This window comes from Bubalus bubalis, chromosome 8, assembly GCF_019923935.1.
Source record: "Bubalus bubalis isolate 160015118507 breed Murrah chromosome 8, NDDB_SH_1, whole genome shotgun sequence".
Taxonomy (NCBI): Eukaryota; Metazoa; Chordata; class Mammalia; order Artiodactyla; family Bovidae; genus Bubalus; species Bubalus bubalis.
The window spans coordinates 97556719-97576220 of NC_059164.1; the positions used below are offsets into that span (position 1 = coordinate 97556719).

At 48.9% G+C, this 19502-nt stretch overlaps 1 long non-coding RNA gene across 2 annotated transcripts; it reads right to left on the minus strand.

Annotated features, from left to right (window-relative positions):
- Window positions 1-1636: 1636 nt before the first annotated feature.
- Window positions 1637-7511, minus strand: LOC123466063. Of its 2 annotated transcripts, none has more exons than XR_006641332.1 (4): window positions 5364-7511; window positions 4204-4485; window positions 2574-2830; window positions 1637-1950 (listed from the first exon to the last, which is right to left on the minus strand). It is a non-coding gene; the product is annotated as an uncharacterized LOC123466063 (long non-coding RNA). The 2 variants fall into 2 exon arrangements; XR_006641331.1 differs by having other exon boundaries at window positions 2510-2830.
- Between the last annotated feature and the right edge of the window lie 11991 nt (window positions 7512-19502).

The window sequence follows — 19502 nt, forward strand, 5'->3', positions numbered from 1 at the left end:
TCTTATATTCCAAGAATAGGTTGCATTTCTTAATTTATTATTTTTTTTCTTTACCATGATCCTTTCTATTCTCTCAAAATCCAAGAAGGCTAAAGCAAGAAGGCAAGTGGGAAAAAGACTTTCCCTTCCCTATGCATGTCTGCTCTATGGCATCTTTCTCCCATCTCTAATACTACAATACGAGAGTGAGGATGCTGAAATTAAACTACCTACAAACAAGAAAAATATGGCAGCTGTCAACTTCTGAGACGGCATCACTTATGTATTTTTAATTAATTTGTTTTAGAGTATAGTTGCTTCACAGCGTTGTGTTAGTTTCTACTGTACAGCAAAATGAATCAGCTATACGTATACATATTATGTCAGTTAGTTCAGTCGCACAGTCGTGTCCGACTCTTTGCGACCCCATGGACTGCAGCACACCAGGCCTCCCTGTCCATCACCAACTCCCGGAGCTTGCTCAAACTCATGTCAATCCAGTCAATGAAGCTATCCAACCATCTCATCCTCTGTCGTCCCCTTCTCCTCCTGCCTTCAATCTTTCCCAGCATCAGGGTCTTTTCCAATGAGTCAGTTCTTCACATCAGGTGGCCAAAGTATTCAAGCTTCAGCTTCAGCATCAGTCCTTCCAATGATTATTCAGGACTGATTTCTTTAGGATGGACAGGTTGGATCTCCATGCAGTCCTATGTATCCCCTCCCTTTTGAACTTCCTTCCCATTCAGGTCCCCACTGTGTATTAAGTAGAGTTCACTGTGCTGTACAGTATGTTCTCATTGAAATTGAAAGTGAAAATCGCTCACTCGTGTCCAACTTTTTGTGACCCCATGGCCTGTACAGTCCATGGAATTCTCCAGGCCAGAATACTGGAGTGGGTAGCCTTTCCCTTCTCCAGGGGATCTTCCCAACCCAGGGATCAAACCCTTGTCTCCCTCATTGCAGGCGGATTCTTTCCCAGCTGAGCTACCAGGGAAGTTCTCATCAGTTATCTATTTTATACATGGTATCAATAGAGTACATGTGTCAATCCCAATCTCCCAGTTCCTCCCACCCCTCTTTCCCCTTTGGTATCCATATATTTGTTCTCTACATCTGTGTTCCCATTTCTGCTCTGCACATAGAGAAAAACTTTCTATATCATATATTAATGCATATATGTGGAATCTAGAAAAATGCATCCCTTATTTATTGTGCCCCTACTGCATGCCATGGGAGTGGTAAAAAGGGTGAATAAAATTTATAGTTCTTGTAGAGCTAGCAATCCAATAAGGGATATAAAATAGGAAAAGGACTAACAAACATTAGAGCGCAGAAGTAGAGCCCTGCTTGACAGTTTCAGAGGAGGCACAGACGCCAGGAGGCATTAACGGAAGTGGCAGTGTGAGAGCCAATCCCTAAGGATGAGTTGTGCTTCTTCCACTGATGATGAAACACACTGATGACCTTGTGAGTCATCCAGAATCCCGGGCTTCCTGAGTGCCAGTGGGGCTGAAATGCAGGCAGGAGCGTCCACTGTGTTGCTGGTCAACTCAGGTCAATATTTAGCCCATTGCACACTTGTTACCACCAGCCAGCCACCTAAACAGCCTGTACTTTCTTGCTCTTCCATGGGCTTATTTTTTTAAAACGTATTTTGTCTTTTCAACACTTGTAGCATTGGATAGGGTTATTACCAGAATTTTTAAAAGAAATGTTTACTGCAGCTTCCCATGAAAAATAGACTCCCTAGGCTGGGACATCACAGGGTCTGTGGGGAAATTCAGAAGCCACTTGGAGCAGCAGATGCTCTCATATCTTTACCAAGTCAGATGTTTTTTTTTCGCACACAGGTGATACATAAGCTTGTGCCCGAGGGAAACAGCAGGACTTTGAATGGGGTGTTTTTTCCACAGTTGCCCGTTTGTCTTGCTTCTTTATTCCACCTTTATTATTCTCCTGGAGGGAATATTCCTAATAGGATTAATAAATTAAAATGTAAATAATGTCACTACTGAAATATAGATTTTCCAGGTATGCAATTTATTACCAGCTTGGTAGAAGTGAAGTCATCTGATGCCATCTGTTGCACGGCCACTTCTCATGCTGCCAGGGGGAGAGGATTTCACAAATTAACATCCAGAGCTCCCAGGAGTCACTGACCTTGGGAGAAACTGGAGGGAGAGAAGGGTGCCAATCCTGGGAGCAGAGAAAACCTCCGACCATAAACTGGTGTCACGTGGGCACAAAGTCTTGAATCAATACCAGTGAGGGCCTGATGCCTAAACTCTAAATAATCATTTGAAAGCTTGGGGTGATAGTGGAGGGGGTAGATTTAAAAAAAAAATAGAAGGGGAAATGAAGGGGAGAGGATAATTAGCAGTAAATGTGTCAGATCCTTGAGCAACAATGTAGGCTGATGGGGTGTGTTTACAGGCTTGACCCTTTGGGGGAATTATTTGCAAGGCTGAATGAACCCATGCACACTTTGGAAATCAAACTTCCTACTGGGGAGAATCTGTCTTTGCCTCACCTTGGTGGTCCTGCTTGGCTGGACAGCAGACTGGGAGATTTCAAGTCTTAGCTGTGCCACTCACCAGCTCCACAGCATCTCTGTGTCTCCATTTCCTCATTAATCAACTGAGAAGACTGGGTGTTCTGGTCTCTGGAGTTGCTAAATCTTTTATGAATGATTCCATTTTCAGAGTCAGAAGTTTCATAAAATCCTCCTTTGCTAGCGTCATTCAATGTCACCCTTGATATCGCCTGCAGAAGGGTTAGTGAAGTGTGGTGACTTTGCCTTCATCAAGAACCATCCCCTGCAAGGGGGAACGTGGACACCCACGTAGGAAACCTGGAGAGTGAAGGGGTCGTATCAGGAGCCACGTCTTCCCCCGGGGAGGGCAGTGGAGTCTGACTCCACCTTTCTTAACTGGAGAAGGATAAACCCCAAGAGTCTGAGGGGGCAGTCTGCCTCCTCACAGCTTCTCTCGGCCCATCCCTCCTGTCCTCCTGTTTCCAGTCAAGGCTCGCTCTCCTTGCTATCAGCGGTTGACTCTTAGAACAAGGCTGTCTGGGACAGAGGCATATGTTTCTGGGAGCTGGTGTGGACCTGAACCGAAGCAGGAGCCGGGAAGCATCTCCCTTGCTGGGGCGGTGGACTGGAGGAGGAGGAGGTTGAGAGCTGTGTGGAGACGGGGTGGCTCCGGAGAAAAGTGAGATCCTGCCCAGGCTGGCATTCAGGGACCAGGCTCCCGAGATGGCTCTGAGAGGTGGGCTTTGGAAGGGGCTTCTGAGGAGAGGGAGGAGGCCATGAGTCTCCTACTGCAGCTGGAGAGCCAAAGAGCAGCTGGGGCAGTTTCCCTCCCCAAAGCCTTCAATTTCTTCAGAACCTGTTTGTCTTTCATGGGAGACTGAGCTGCTTCTCCTCTGTCACTCATTCACTCAACAAGCGCTCCTTGCCTCTGCAAGGCACTATGGATCCCGTGTGGGGGGAAAAAAAAATTATATGTAAAATTCTTATGCCTTCAGGGAGCTTATGGTTTAGTGCAAGAGACAGGTGCTCAAGGCGTAGTTGAGGAGACTTCCCTGGCGGCCCAGTGGTTAAGACTTGGCCGTCCAGTGCAGGGGGTGTGCATTTGATCCCTGGTTGGGGACCTAAGATCCCACATACCCCATGGCCAAAAACAAATAGTAATAAAAAAAAACAGAAGCAATATTGTAACAAATTCAATAAAGACTTTTAAAAATGGTCCCTGTCGGAAAACATTTTTAAAAAGACGTAATTGAAAAATTATGAAATGATAACAAGCAGTGAGGCGTGTTAGGGAGCAACGTCCAGCAGAGTGAAGACGGAGACCATGAGGGAGGGTTGGTTTTCTGTCACATGGTGAGGGAAGGCTTTCTTTCTGAGCTGAGACCTAAATAAAACGAGGTGGGGTGGGGGCAAGCCCTGGGGATTTCTGGGGTTAAAAATCTGTCCCCGGGCTGAGGGAACTAATCCACGAGGGCCCGAGGCAGGCGTGTACCTCCTCTGTTCAGAGAACGTGCCGCTGGAGCAGAACGAGAAAGAGGAAGGGTTCTAGCGATGCCATCCCAGACGCCAGCAGACGCCAGCCCGGGGCCCCACGTGGGACCCTGGAGTTGGTTCTCAACATGATGGAGACCATGACAGGATTGACAATTGCGAGCGGTCACCCTCGGCTGGCCTGTGGAGAACGGACTTACCTGAGGGGAAGAATGGGTGCTGGGGACAGGATTTTGGTGCTGCTGTCCACCTGGGCCAGTAAGTGACAATCCCTGATGCTTTCCCACTTTGTAGGATGTTAGCAGCCCAGGCAGGGAGTCCTGGCCATCCCATGGGAGGATGCTCGGGGGACCAGGGCTGCGGGGCCACTGGATGCCAGCATCTGAGAGCATGACTTGCAGACAACTGGGACCATGTGGCTGCAGAGCTTTGATGTGCTGAGTAAAGATTACAGGTTGTTCTCCAGCTCTTTCCCCAGCATGCTGTAGGAGAAAAAAATACAAAGTTTTGTAGTCAAGGAGATCTGTTCAAATCCCAACTCTACTGCTTCCATGTACCATTTCAGGTAAGTTACTTCATGAACCGCAGACTCCCACAGACTCCCAACTTGAAGCACGGATGTGAGGGTGTGAGATGGTTCATGCCTGGCTCTCTGTCACCTGTTACTGCTCTTCAGGAAGTGTTGGCTGCCGTGACATCTATGGTCCTGCTCCACCTCCCTCTGCAGACAACAGTCCTGCCTCCTGTTATGGCCTGGCCCACATGCATGCTCAGTCCTGTCCAACTCTGTGCGACCCCATGGACTGTAGCATGCCAGGCTCCTCTGTTCATGGGATTCCCCAGGCAAGAATACTGGAGTGGCTTGCCATTTCCTTCTCCAGGGGATCTTCCTTACCCTGGGATCAAACTGATGTCTCCTGCAAGTCTCCTACATTGCAGACAGATTCTTTAGAGCTAAGCCACCAGAGAAACCCCCCTATTATGGGCTGCATCACAATTAATGTTAGAAATCTCCTCCAAGCTAAATTAAGCACTGACACGTAGAGGGGAGAGGGGGGCCAGGAATCTGGAAAATCAAATAAATTATTGTGAAGTTTTCCATATGCCCACTTCCTTTTCCCAGGAAATCAGGGGCCCAGGGGAGGAACAGAAAGCAGATATGTGATGGGCAGCTGTGTGATGTGGGAAGCTTGCAGCCTGTTCAGCTTCAGTTCTGACCCCTGTGAGGGAAGGGTCGGCTCTGGACCACCTGTGAGGCAGGAGACAGAGGATCAGCACTGATCTCTAGCCTCTTCCCCACACTATGGCGGGAGGGCAGTGGTGCCTTGAGAAATCTGTAATCCTTGCCCCAGGGTCTTACAGCATCACTGAGAAGCAATGACATCCTCCATTTTCCCTGATGCCTGTTCCCTGGTTTCCTCCTACAGAAACCAGCCCTGAGTCCATCCAGGCAAGGATGCTACCAGCCCTGAGTCCATCCAGGCAAGGATGCTATGGTTGGAGACAGATCCCATCCACTCTCAGCCAAGCCCCTCTTACGTTCAGGCATGGCACACTTCTCTGCTTTTATCCTGGCTCTTATCACCATCTGATTTGTGTTTGTTTGCTTACTCTTTGTCCTGCTCACTGGAACACAAGCTCTGTGAGAGCAGAGGCCTCCTAGTCATGCCCACCACGGTGATCTCTGGTGCCTCCAAAACTGCTGGGCACAGAGCGGGCACTCACCAGCCTTTGGCTGAGGGAGCTTGAGAGTGAGGGAGTGTGTCACTGGTGTGTGGGACACGCATGCTGGGTCCACGGGGTGCTAAGGTATCTGGACTTGGCTGTTGACCAATACGTGGAAGCAACAGCCCAGCTCATGAGTGATCATGGAGAGGCCAAGCAATGCAACCCTTCAAGCTGCAGTTAAATAACCTTGACATACACACTTTACTATTAAGTGAATTGATCAAACAGTTCCTCAGCTGCACCCAGACTGGTCACCGGTTAGCTGAGTTTTCCCCTTTTTGCCCTGCGTAGGCAGATTTGGAGTCCTGAGAGTGTGGAGTAAGGCAGAGAAGAGGGATGTGAATAACACAGGCTGATGTCCAGAAAGGGCATGGCACAACCTCAGATCTGCCCAGAGTGGGATCAGGTGGCCAGCTGGATATATGGGAGGCTTATGGAAGACAGGTGAGGCAAAAGAGCCCAGCAGGCCTTTGAAATAAAACAGGCTGCCTGCCCAAGCAGGACCACGTGGATGCTCCTGGGGGACTGGCCTGAGCTCAACAGTCTACAGCGTCTCATGATTTGCTCAGACAAGATTCCCTCCTACCATATCAGGCCTGCTTTTAACTGTCCCCCTAATGACACCATGTATTGATAATTCCTAAATTTAAGCCTTTGAAAGTTCTGTTTGTACCTCAGTTAATCTGGAGCCCCAGCCTGCCTGCACCTGTATTAGACATAAGGGATGGACGCAGACAGCTTGGAAATCATCTATTTTGCTTATCCCATATGGCTCCAGCAGGATGTCCCTCCAGTGTCTGTTGGGGCAGAATTCTGGAGAAGGGACAGGAGGGTCCTCAGGAGTGGGGGGCGGGGGACGAAGGAGATGCAGGGCTCTGGGCTTCACTCTGGCTCACTCAAACACCTTCTATTGTGCTTCATTGACTTTAGCTGCTGATGGGACTGTGTTTGCCCATTCATTAGAAAGTACTACATTTCCCTTCCTCTCATTTATTTTTTAATCTGCTCTGCCCTTGGTAGAAGAAGTGAATCACTGTGTCGTGTCCGCTGCTTGACAGCCGGGGGCTCAATATTTTCCTTTCTGAATGTAGGCAGAAGCCCAAGTAGCATCAGTTTGTCTCAAACAGAATCGCTTGCAAAGCTGCTTTGTTATCAGTGTTTGGTCAGTGGATGAAGAGTGTTGATGCTGTACGCAGAAAGAGTGTGCTGTTTGGAGAGCTCTCTCCGAGTCTCATTTTTCCTCAGGCCTGGCATTTGCCCTCTTGAGAGACATGAAATAGGGAGTTATGGTGAGGATTCAATGAGATGACCTAAGTGTTTGGCACACGGGAGGTAATCAAGTCATATTCGGTCTCTTCCTTACACTGATGTGTAAGCTCTGTGTTAGGGCCTAGAGGAAAGACAGAAAAATGACTCTACACGACGCAGAGGTGTGTGTCCACCCCTCCTGACTTGGTTGTCACTAACCCTGGTCTTTTGTTGACGCTTTGGAACCATCTTTTTTAACTCTACCCAAAATGTATCCCCCAAACCTGTGGGGAGGGTGAGAGTTTAGAAACGCAATTCCCTCTCCACGCTCCTCATTGTGTCACTGTCTCTCTGAATCAAAGATTATAACAGAGGATGAAAAACTCATCAGAGCAACAACAAATATTCCCTCTAAGCCGTCAGCAAAATGAAATAGTTTTCAGGACGCCCGTCAAAAGGACCAGAAGTGGAAAGTGGAGCCATGGCACCACCACGTGGTGAAATGGCAAACGACAGCTTTTACGGCTGTGGTTTGTTTTTTTTTTTTTTTTCCCATTAATTTCGTATCTTCGAGTTTCCCAGGTGGCGCTAGCGGTAAAGAACCCTCCTGCAGATGTAAGAGACAAAAGAGACGCGGGTCGATCCTTGGGTCCAGAAGATCCCCTGGAAGGCGGCATGGCAACCCACTCCAGTAGTCTTGTCTGGAGAATCCCATGGACAGAGGAGCCTGGCGGGCTACAGTCCATAGGGCCACAAACAGTCAGAAATGACTGAAGCACCTGAGCCGGCACGCGTTGTTTTCATAGGTACAGGCTTCCACCTGACCCAAGGCCAGGCTCATTAGAGCACAGAGCTGAGCCTGGGGCTCACGCGGACCGGCCATGCTAACACAGGGGATCGTCACACAACTGAGCTAGTAAGGGTGACCAGCGAGAGAGTGGAAATGGATGAGCAGAAATGAACCTTCTCTAGGGGTAAAAACAATAAAGCACCCTCTTGTTTATGGCTCATCAGTGACACAAGGAAGTATTTTGCTGTTCTTATACCACCTGCCTCAGAATTACCTGGAGAGCCTGGTAAAGGTGCCAACTCCTGCCCAGAACCTCCAGGGAGGCGGGCTGGCAGCCTGCATGTTTAACAAGCACCCTGGGCGAGTCCGGGGAACGTTACAACCTGGGGTCCAGAAAGGGACTGGAGACATGAATGAGGAGCCCTGAAGGCTCACTGGGCTTATCCTATAAAAAGAGAAAGTGAAGAGAACAATCACGTTTAGAAGGGACAGAAACTTCAATTATCCTTCAATTAAAAATAAATAAAATTTTTAAATAGTTAAAAAAAATAAAAGAGAAAATTGAAGGGAAAGGGAATCCTGAAAACAGGCAGATCTTGGATATATTGTGAGTTCAGGTCTAGACCACAGTAATAAAGCACATATCATGATAAAGAGTCACAGGAATTATTTGTTGGCCCCCCCAGTGCATATACAAGTTAACTTTACACTACAGTGTAGCCTATTAAGTGTGTGATAACATTATGTCTACAAAAACAATGTGTTGTTTTTCAGTCGGTCAGTCATGTCCGACTCTGCGACCCCATGGACTGCAGCACGCCAGGCTTCTCTCTCCTTCACCATCTCCCAGAACTTGCTCAAACTCATGTCCATCGAGTCAGTGATGCCATCCAACCATCTTGTCCCCTGTCGTCCCCTTCTTCTCCTGCCTTCAATCTTTCCCAGCATCAGGGTCTTTTCTAATGAGTTGGCTCTTTGCATCAGGTGGCCAAAGTATTGGAGCTTCAGCTTCAGCATCAGTAATAACATTACGTCTACAAAAGCAATGTGCCTACTTTAATTTTGAAATACTTTATTGGAAAAAAAAATGATAACCATTATTAACAACACAGGGTTGCCACAGACCTCCAATGTGTAAAAAAGGCAGTATCTGTGAATCACAATAAAATGAGGTATGCCTAAATAGATTACTACACACACACCCACACACACAGAGTCCTACATGTGCAACTGGCTGAATATGTGGATAGGGATTTGTTTGCTGGACCAGTGAACCCTTAGTCACTGGTAAATTGGAAGGACTGATACTGAAGCTGAAGCTCTAATACTTTTGGCCACGTGATGCAAAGAGTCAGCTCATTGGAAAAGACTCTAATGCTGGGGAAAATTAAAGGCAGGAGGAGAAGAGGGCAGCAGAGGACGAGATGGTTGAATAATATCACCGACTCAATGGACATGAGTTTGAGCAAACTGGGAGATGGTGAAGGACAGGGAAGCCTGGTGTGCTGCGGTCCATGGGGTCGGTCACAGAGTCGGACAAGATGTAGCAGCTGAACAACAATAAAAAGTAAAAACAAAACCAAACTTTCATTTGAAACATTTGCCTTGTTTCCATGTCATAAATACTCCCACCGTGGCCTATTTCCAGTTACAACCTAACATCACTGAACACAGAGGAAGTGCATAATCGAGTATTTCACCATATGGATTTGGTCGTAAATCACCCCAAGAGTTTACATAACAGTAAAATGTAATAAAATTATTAGGAAGGGCTGAGCTTTGAGTATTATCTTTGTTTCTAATGTAATTTATTTAAAGTTTATATCATTTGATTTTTAAAATAAGCAGTATTTGAGCAAAATTCCTGAAAATCAGCTCTCATGAGCTGATCTGAGCCAGTTTCCAACTCACCACTGCTGCTGCTGCTGCTGCTAAGTCGTTACAGTCGTGTCCGACTCTGCGTGACCCCATAGACGGCAGCCCACCAGGCTCCCCCGTCCCTGGGATTCTCCAGGCAAGAACACTGGAGTGGGTTGCCATTTCCTTCTCCAGTGCATGCAAGTGAAAAGTGAAAGTGAAGTCGCTCAGTCGTGTCTACCTCAGCGACCCCATGGACTGCAGCCTACTAGGCTCCTCCATCCATGGGATTTTCCAGGCAAGAATACTGGAGTGGGGTGCCATTGCCTTCTCCAAACTCACCACTACTCCATACCAAAGAGCTAAGGCCACTGAGCTAAGGCTGGAGATGGAGGGCAGGGCCAAGCCTCGCGAGGGAGATACTGACAGGAGCTGATGAGATAACTCTCATGAAAGGACTTTCTGAGGCAGCTGTCAGGCAGACAGCAAAGCCTTACTGTGGGGTTTTCTTCCCGAGGTCAGCTGTCCACTGAGCATGAAGTGGCTGCCTCTCTCAGCCCTCCCTGAAACCCTCCCTAGAGCTGGGAGCATGTGGATTTCCAGTCATCCCTGTCTAGCACCCTGTGAAGTCCATGACCCATAGAAGGCATCCAATGACTACTCACTGTGGAATGAATTACATGGCCCAAAATCCAAAGAGCTGGGTCTTGGGTCTGCCATTACAAGCTTCTGCAAATCTGTGGTTTCTGGGCTTCTGTTTCCCATGTATAGGAGTAGAGCATCAAGCCACATGACTCTGAAGGCTCTGCCAGGGTCCCAGGACTTTCTCTCCACAGCGATTGGCTCTGACACCCCTCCCCCCCAAGTCTGGGGTCCTATCCTGGTTAACTCATCCCCAGGGCTTGACTTCATCATGGGGCCTGAAGTCTCCAACTTCTCATAGGTTGACCTTGGTGGCACTGATGTAAGAGCTTCTGATACATAAAGTGAAGTCGCTTCAGTCATGTCTGACTCTTTGAGACCTCATGGACTGTAGCCTGCCAGGCTCCTCTGTCCATGGGGATTCTCCAAGCAAGAATACTGGAGTGGGTTGCCATTTCCTTCTCCAGGGGATCTTCCCGACACAGGGATCGAACCCAGGTCTCCCGCATTGCAGGCAGACTCTTTGCTCTCTGAGCCACCAGGGAAGACCCTAGCTAAGAACCCACATGTCCCATCAATGGCAGGAATCCAGCTCCACGGACAGGATTTCCTCAGGGATTCCGGAGAGGGGTGAGGCTGTGTCACGAGGCTGGAGCAGCCTTAGGATGCCAGCTGCCAGGGCGCCTTGGTGCACGTCAGGGAAACTTCCAGCCCCAGCTTCCTTCCTCTGCCTGCCAGGGAAGATGTCAAGGGGATAAGATCCCACGGGGAATCACGTATACACTAAAAGGAACTCCACTGAGGATTTTAAAAAGGTGAATTTTATGTTGGGTAGATTATACCTCAATTTAAAAAGCCTTTGAATACTTATGGAGGAAGGAGGAGAAGGGGAAGGAAAGGAGGAAGAGGAGGAGGGGGAGAGGGAAGAAAGGAGAAGAAATCCGAGCGGCTCTTGTGGGTAGAGAGAAGGTGCAAGAATGTTCCAGGATTCCCTGGACCAATCTCAGGGATTTCCTTTCGGAATAGAAATTCAAATTGAAGGTGTTTTCTATTCCTTGGTTCAGTATGTTGGATAATTAGGGTGCAGGTACAACCCTAGCGCTGGGTCTTAAAAGAGAACAAGTCAGGGCGTGAGCCTCCCTAACCCTAACCCTAACCCTAGTGGGAGGTGATGTGGGGGAGAGGAGGCAAGGTGTCCCCAGTCCAGCCCCTCCAGGAGTCCCTTCCGATCCACCAGTTCTAGATTCTTTGCAGCTTTCAGACAAGGGTCAGCTGGGGCCTCTGGGTTCGCCCGTCAATCCAGAACCCCTTCTGGAAAAACCCCTTTTTTCGCTTTCATTTAGCAGAGACTGAGCTGGAATTTTCCATGAGGAACTTTGCCTCAGAAACTTAGGGAACCAAACAAGCCCAAAGGTTTTAGAAAAAAAAAAAAAAAACCTATTCTACCAGACTGTAGCTTTCCACTGTGATCAAAGCACAGATTGAAGGTGGGGGAAGGGCTGGTGGGACCCCCTCCCCCCACCACATACTTCTAGCATCTTCACTTCCTGCCCTCCTCTGCGGCCTCCTTACCGCGCTGGGGGTCGGGGAGCCCAGCCCTGGGCCTCCTGTGAAGCCACATCCAGGCTGGGCACTGGAGGAAGAAGAATCCTGAGCAGCCTTCCTGGGTGCTAAAGTTCATCCCAGAATTTCAGAAGGACAGACCCAGTAGAAACTGTGTCCAGTAGCCAGATATCTCATCCTTCCAGTAGAAGTAGCCTGTCCAGGGTGCCCAGGTATCAGGGTGCCAGGCTTGTGTGGGGGCACAGAGCGGGCCGCCTGGCACCGGGCACCTGGGAAGCCAGACCCACCCAGGCCTTCCTGTGACTTCAGAGAGGACTCTCCCTGGAGCCGAGGGGAGAAACCCTCGTCCCCACTTGGAAGGGGAGAAACCCTTCCAAGAACCTTGGAAGGTTGTATGGCCTGTTGGGAGGAGAGGAACCTCACCCAAGACTCTGCCCTCCAGGGAGTGGAGGGTGTTTTGCCCTTGGTAGAGCTGGAGCTGCTGGACAGGGACCACGGAGCCTGAGGGCTGGTCACCCCTATGGATTAGACACCTAGAGGGGAGCTCACTCCAGGCCACCAGCTTCCTCAGCCTGCGATCACTGACCAAACTACACTCATGTTATACCCCCGACTCCTGAGTCTGGTCTCCCCACAGACAGCCTCACCTTGTGGATCTCTGAGTTTTGCTAAAAGTGCTCACAAGTGTCTATGACTCAGTCCTGCAGTCTCCTTGGTGCTTGCACTCCTCACACCTCTGGCAGTCCGAGGCCCCTGAAGGTCCTGAACCCACTGTGACCTGTGCCTGTGACCTTGGGACGGTCCCCGGTAGGTCTGACTACAGTCCTGAGAGCTGAGCGGCTCTGCTGGTGGCCTCTTGGTCCTCCCTCAGGGGATTCCTCAGCTGGACTGGCCAGGCCAGGCCACGAGTGCTGCAGCTCTGAGGGTACTGCTCTCTCAGTGTCTCTCTCTTTTACACACACACACACACACGTGCGCGCGCGAGCGCACACATACACGCATGCACATACATGCACACACACGCATTTACACATGTACACACATGTGCACAACACCCATGCCTACACACATACACACATGTACACACATACACGTGTGCATATGTGCATACACACATACACACATACACATGTACATACATACACACATGGAAACACATAAACACACACAGCCATTCTCTCAAGGCCGGTGAGCAGGGTGATAAGACCGAGATTCCAGCCCCCCGACCTCGGCCCACCCCCCGACCCAGGCACCTGGGTTTTACAGGGTCTGGCTCCGGCCACAGGCCACTCCCTCCCTCTCTTAGAACGTGCCCTGTGGTCTCTTCTCAAGGGTTTTTCAGTTTGGCTTTGTCTGGGGGCACAATATTTATTCCCTGGTGGCTCAGACGGTAAAGTATCTGTCTGCAATACAGGAGACCCGGATTCAATGAATTTACCTCCATTTTTTGCCCAGGGAATTTGTTTTAGTCAACCTGTGAATTCATACATGAGACAGGGGCTCGTGAGGACTCCACACCCAGCAGCATACAAATTCCAGCCTGGATGCTGCAGGAGAGTGCCAAATACCCCTCACAGAAGTAGCCCCCCAGGTTCAGCTCCCCAGACGTTCTCAGAACCAGGCAGGGGAGACTGGGGTGTGAGGTCTCCTCTCCCCATTAGCATCTGAGCCTGCCCCAGTACCCTGGGGTTTTAAGGAAATAGCCCACTAGCCATTTTCCTATACCTTTATTATTATTAAAACTTTGATATTGGTCTTGGGCTCTTGAAGCAGGGACATTAGTGGTTAGAAGAGACCTGTAGCAGCACCTGACCCACCTCAAAGGACCGTGAAGCCACAGTGGTGCCTGCCCACGGAATCCTGTCCAGGCACTTTCTCACTGCAGGCCTGAGGCAGGCTTGGTGGAGCCAGGCCACCAGCGGAGGAAGTGGAAGGAAAAGATAGAAGCCCAAAGTGATGGTCCCTGACAAGCCCCTCCAGAAACCAAGGCTCCAGGGAGACTCCCCTCTGGAGGGCATGGCTCTCCATGGCCAGGGGCAGCTGGGGTCAGCAATCCAGTCCTGTCAGCCCCATGGGACACAGCAGGTCTACCTGTGGGACAGATCAGAGTGGCTTGGCAGAAATGTGCTTCCTCTGGATCAGAGATCCCCGTCAGGTAGGGTCTCACTCTCAAATAGACCAGTCTGGCTCCCCTCAGAGGTACTCTGAAGCTTGCCTCAGAATTTGATTGGCGTGTGTGTGTGTGTGTGTGTGTATGTGTGTGTGTGTGTGTGTGTTAGTCTTTCAGTCGTGTCCGACTCTGTTGACCCTGTGGACTGTAGCCTACCAGGCTCCTCTGTTTCTGAGATTCTCCAGGCAAGAATACATGAGGGGGTTGCCATTTCCTTCTCCAGGGGATCTTCCTGACCTATGGATCAAACCTGGGTCTCCGGCATTGTAGGCAGATTCTTTACCATCTGAGACACCGGGGAAGCCCGGTTGGCACAATAGCTGAGTGCAAACTTTATTTAAGGCTGGATCTTATCCCATCCCTGCTATGCCACCTTCTGGAGTCACCTTGGTTTTAGACCTGCTGGTACCCAGGATCTTGGTATCTCTTTTACACACAGTTGCCAAGTAATTGATACAGACATGAGCATCTTGGGTCCAGAGAAGGGGACTCCTGTGGGCTGGGCTGTGAGGAAGCATGGCCAATGAAGGTGGGCATGACTTTGGAAGGGGTAAGGGGGATATTCCAGGGAGAGGGACCATAACTCAGTCACCAAGATGAGGCATGCCTGGCCAGGTGAGGCATATCTCTGCCATGCACATCTATAGGAATTTCCATCTGGCCTGCAGGGACAATGTGCCTGACAATTTGGCCTTATCACAGAAGGGCACAGATGGGCAGAGAAGGCCTGAGGCCAGCTCAGAGGACTGTGCGTGCAGCAGTCATCATTCCAGCTGACAACCATCCACACCGAGGCATGCAAAGCATTTTCAGAGCACTTATACGTGCCAGGAAGCACCCTGGGCTGTTTAAACATGTTATCTCGCCCAATCCTCATCACAGTTCTAAGGTATTATTATAGCCTTCATTTTACAGATGGTGAAACTGGGGTACAGAGTGGCACAGTAACTTGCCCAAGGATCTACCAGGAAACCCAGAAGTCTGGCGCTGGAGTGTAGCTGACCATGAAGCCACACTTCCCTCCATCTAGGGCCTGGGCAGTGGGTGGTGACGTGAGGAGCAGAGAGGAAATTCCTTGCTCTTGGGATGTTGGAGTGGATGCTTTCTATATGGATGTTGTTTTGGGGGTGTGGGTGTTTTTTATTATTGAGTTAAAAGAGATCTTTATCCAGGATGCAAGTTGCTTACCATGTAATTTGTAAATACTTCCTCCTGCTATGTGGGTTGTTTTTCACTTTATTTTATGATCAGAGTCTACATGGATGTTTGATTCATTTCCAGTCAAGGGCTGACCCTGGAGTTGCAGGGAACTCCTAAACCAAGGGGAACAGTAGCATCTAGGGTTCACTGTAGTGCTTGGTACATAGTGTGATGTAATGACTGCCGGCAGTTCAGACACAGGCTGGGGGAGCCGGCACTGGGCCCAGACCAGGAAGATAGGGAGGCACGCACCAAAGCCCAGTTCCAGCCTGGGGGCAGCCCAACCCAGGTCCATTTGGACCCAGAGATCCAGGCGGGTTCCATCGTGGAAGGAGGACCAGAGGTTGGGGATGGGGTGGAGGGGTCCACTGTGTAGGTTGCTTTCTCCTTGGCTCTCAGGTTTGTTCCTGGATGGCAGTTAGGCTTGGAGAACATTTTCCAAGTGTGGCTCCCATGCCCCGACCTCCATCAGCATCAGCACCATCTGATTCCAGAGCTGCACTCGGATTTCTGGGAGGAGCCCTGGAGCTTGAAAAACACTGGGTTCTAGGGGTTCATAATTCCCTCTTTTTTCCCCACTTTTCTTCCTCCCAGTAAATGCTGGTTCTAAGAACACAGGAAGAAGAGTAGGTTGCAGAGGGAAGATAATGTTTGGCTTTAAAGGGGTTTGCAGACATGGTGCTAGTGGTAAAGAACCTGCTTGCCAATGCAGGAGATGTAAGAGATGCGGGTTTGATCCCTGAGTCAGGAAGATCCCCTAGAGGAGGGAATGGCAACTCACTCCAGTATTCTTGCTTGGAGAATCCCATCATTCTGGTGGGCTACAGTCCGTGGGGTTGCAGAGAGTCAGACACAACTGAAGAAACTTTGCATGCATGCCCTTAACAGGCAGTGAGGTAGTAAAAGCTAGAGTTTAGAGAATCCCAGGGACAGGGGAGCCTGTTGGGCTGCCATCGGACACGACTGACGAGACTTAGCAGCAGCAGCAGCAGAGCTCAGAGAAGCCATTGGGCTAGGATGGGTCTAGAGATGTAAGCATGTAACTGCAAGAATGATTTGAAAAAATTGTATGTGATTTTGTCTTTTGTCTTCTTGAGTCTACGACCTTTTCACACAGTCTGCCTAAGGCAGCCGCATGTCTGGTTAGAGATAGAATTTGTTACAGAAGGATTGCCTAAAGAAAGGCCAGGTTGACATTCAACTTTTGACACTTGATATAGGAGGATGTGGCAGGACAAGAGTCTTCAAGCCAAGACAGTGCCTTGATGTAGGATTTGCCAGATGCTTTCAGTTCAGTTCAGTTCAGTTCAGTCGCTCAGTTGTGTCCAACTCTTTGCGACCCCATGAATTGCAGCACACCAGGCCTCCCTGTCCATCACCAACTCCCAGAGTTTACTCAAACTCATGTCCGTTGAGTCGGTGATGCCATCCAGCCATCTCATCCTCTGTTGTCCCCTTCTCCTCCTGCCCCCAATCCCTCCCAGTATCAGAGTCTTTTCCAATGAGTCAACTCTTCGCATGAGGTGGCCAAAGTATTGGAGTTTCAGCTTTAGCATCAGTCCTCCCAGTGAACACCCAGGACTGATCTCCTTTAGAATGGACTGGTTGGATCTCCTTGTGGTCCAAGGGACTCTCAAGAGTCTTCTCCAACACCGCAGTTCAAAAGCATCAATTCTTTGGCACTCAGCTTTCTTCACAATCCAACTCTCACATCCATACATGACCACTGGAAAAACCATAGCCTTGACTAGACGGACTTTTGTTGGCAAAGTAATATCTCTGCTTTTGAATATGCTATCTAGGTTGGTCATAACTTTCCTTCCAAGGAGTAAGCGTCTTTTAATTTCATGGCTGCAGTCACCATCTGCAGTGATTTTGGAGCCCAAAAAATAAAGTCTGACACTGTTTCCCCATTTATTTCCCATGATTTGATGGGACCAGATGCCATGATCTTCATTTTCTGAATGCTGAGCTTTAAGCCAACTTTTTCACTCTCCTCTTTCACTTTCATCAAGAGGCTTTTTAGTTCCTCTTCACTTTCTGCCATATTCCCTCTTTTCCATGCTGGCTCATCAACAGTGAGGCTCCTGCCTTGTCTATAAGGCTCAGGTGGAAATCTAAAGGAACAGTAAATATGACAGAAGGGAGGTATAGGAAAGGCATGTCCTCCTGCTGTCTTCTGGATCTGGAGACTTAAGGGAAGAGGAGAAGATGGGAGAGGTAGGATGGGGTGGGAGAACGAGGATTCCCCAGCCAGTGACAGTTAAGATAGGACCCTGTCATCCAATGACCTCGCCAGGCTCCAAATGAGCAGAACTCAAGTGAGACAGCAGATATTCAAGATCTGAGGCCATACAAGCATATAGGAGGCCAGCAAAGGGCATCGTCCTGGAGAGCAAGGGACCCTGCTGGAGAGCTGGGCCAGCATACCACAGGCCAAGGGCCTATTCTCCCAGCAGAAATAGGCCAGGCTAGCTGAAAAAGTGAGCATTTTAGACCAGGAAAGACTGAAGACACCTAACGGGCTTTTTGAGTTATCCCACCTGATTAAACTTCATCAGTGACAGGTCTCATTGAAAATTGCATTTTTGAAAATACTTTTGATTTGTTTATTATGTATTTATGGCTGCACTGGGTCTTCATTGCTGTGCGTGGGTTTTCTCTAGTTGTGGCAAGTGGGAGCTACCCTCTAGTTGCGGAGCGCTGACTTCTCATTGCCGTGACTTCTCATTGCAGTGACTTCTCTTGTGGAACACGGGCTCTAGAACTCAGGATCAGTAGTTGTGGCACACGAGCTTCATTGCTCCTTGGCATGTGGGATCTTCCTGGACCAGGGATCAAACCCATGTCCCCTGCATTGGCAGGTGGGTTCTTAACTACTGGATCAATAGACAAGTCCCAAAATTCCATTCTTAATCCTGCACATCCAAGGGGTTCAGTGCAGTCACTCAGTCATGTCCGGCTCTTTGCGACCCCATGAACTGCACCACACCAGGCCTCCCTGTCCATCACCAACTCCCGGAGTCCACCCAAACCCATGTCCATAGAGTTGATGATGCCGTCCAGCCATCTCATCCTCTGTTGTCCCTTTCTCCTCCTGCCCTCAATCTTTCCTAGAATCAGGGTCTTTTCAAATGAGTCAGCTCTTTGCATCAGGTGGCCAAAGTATTGGAGCTTCAGCCTCAACATCAGTCCTTCCAATGAACACTCAGGACTGGTTTCCTTTAGGATGGACTGGTTAGATCTCCTTGCGGTCCAAGAGACTCTCAAGAGTCTTCTCAAAAACCACAGTTGAAAAGCATCAATTCTTCCGTGCCCAGCTCTCTTTATAGTCCAACTCTCACATCCATACATGACTACTGGAAAAACCATAGCCTTGACTAGACGAACCTTTGTTGGCAAAATAATGTCTCTGCTTTTTAATATGCTGTCTAGGTTGGTCATAACTTTCCTTCCAAGGAGTAAGCATCTTTTAATTTCATGGCTGCAATCACCATCTGCAGTGATTTTGGAGCCCCCCAAAATAAAGTCAGCCACTGTTTCCCCATCTATCTGCCATGAAGTGATACGACCAGATGCCATGATCTTAGTTTTCTAATGTTGAGCTTTAAGCCAACTTTTCCACTCTCCTCTTTCATCAAGAGGCTCTTTAGCTCTTCTTCACTTTCTGCCATAAGGGTGGTGTCATCTACATATCTGAGGTTATTGATATTTCTCCTGGCAATCTTGATTCCAGCTTGTGCTTCTTCCAGCCCAGCGTTTCTCATGGTGTACTCTGCATAGAAGTTAAATAAGCAGGGTGACAATATACAGCCTTGAGATACTCCTTTTCCTATTTGCAACCAGTCTGTTCCATGTCCAGTTCTAACTGTTTCTTCCTGATCTGCATATAGATTTCTCAAGAGGCAGGTCAGGTGGTCTGGTATTCCCATCTCTTTCAGAATTTTCCATAGTTTATTGTGATCCACACAGTCAAAGGCTTTGGCATAGTCAATAAAGCAGAAATAGATGTTTTTCTGGAACTCTTTTGCTTTTTCGATGATCCAGCAGATGTTGGCAATTTGATCTCTGGTTCCTCTGCCTTTTCTAAAACCAGCTTGAACATCTGGAAGTTCATGGTTCACATATTGCTGAAGCCTGGCTTGGAGAATTTTGAGCATTACTTTACTAGCGTGTGAGATGAGTGCAATTGTGTGGTAGTTTGAGCATTCTTTGGCATTGCCTTTCTTTGGGATTGGAATGAAAACTGACCTTTTCCAGTCCTGTGGCCACTGCTGAGTTTTCCAAATTTGCTGGCATAT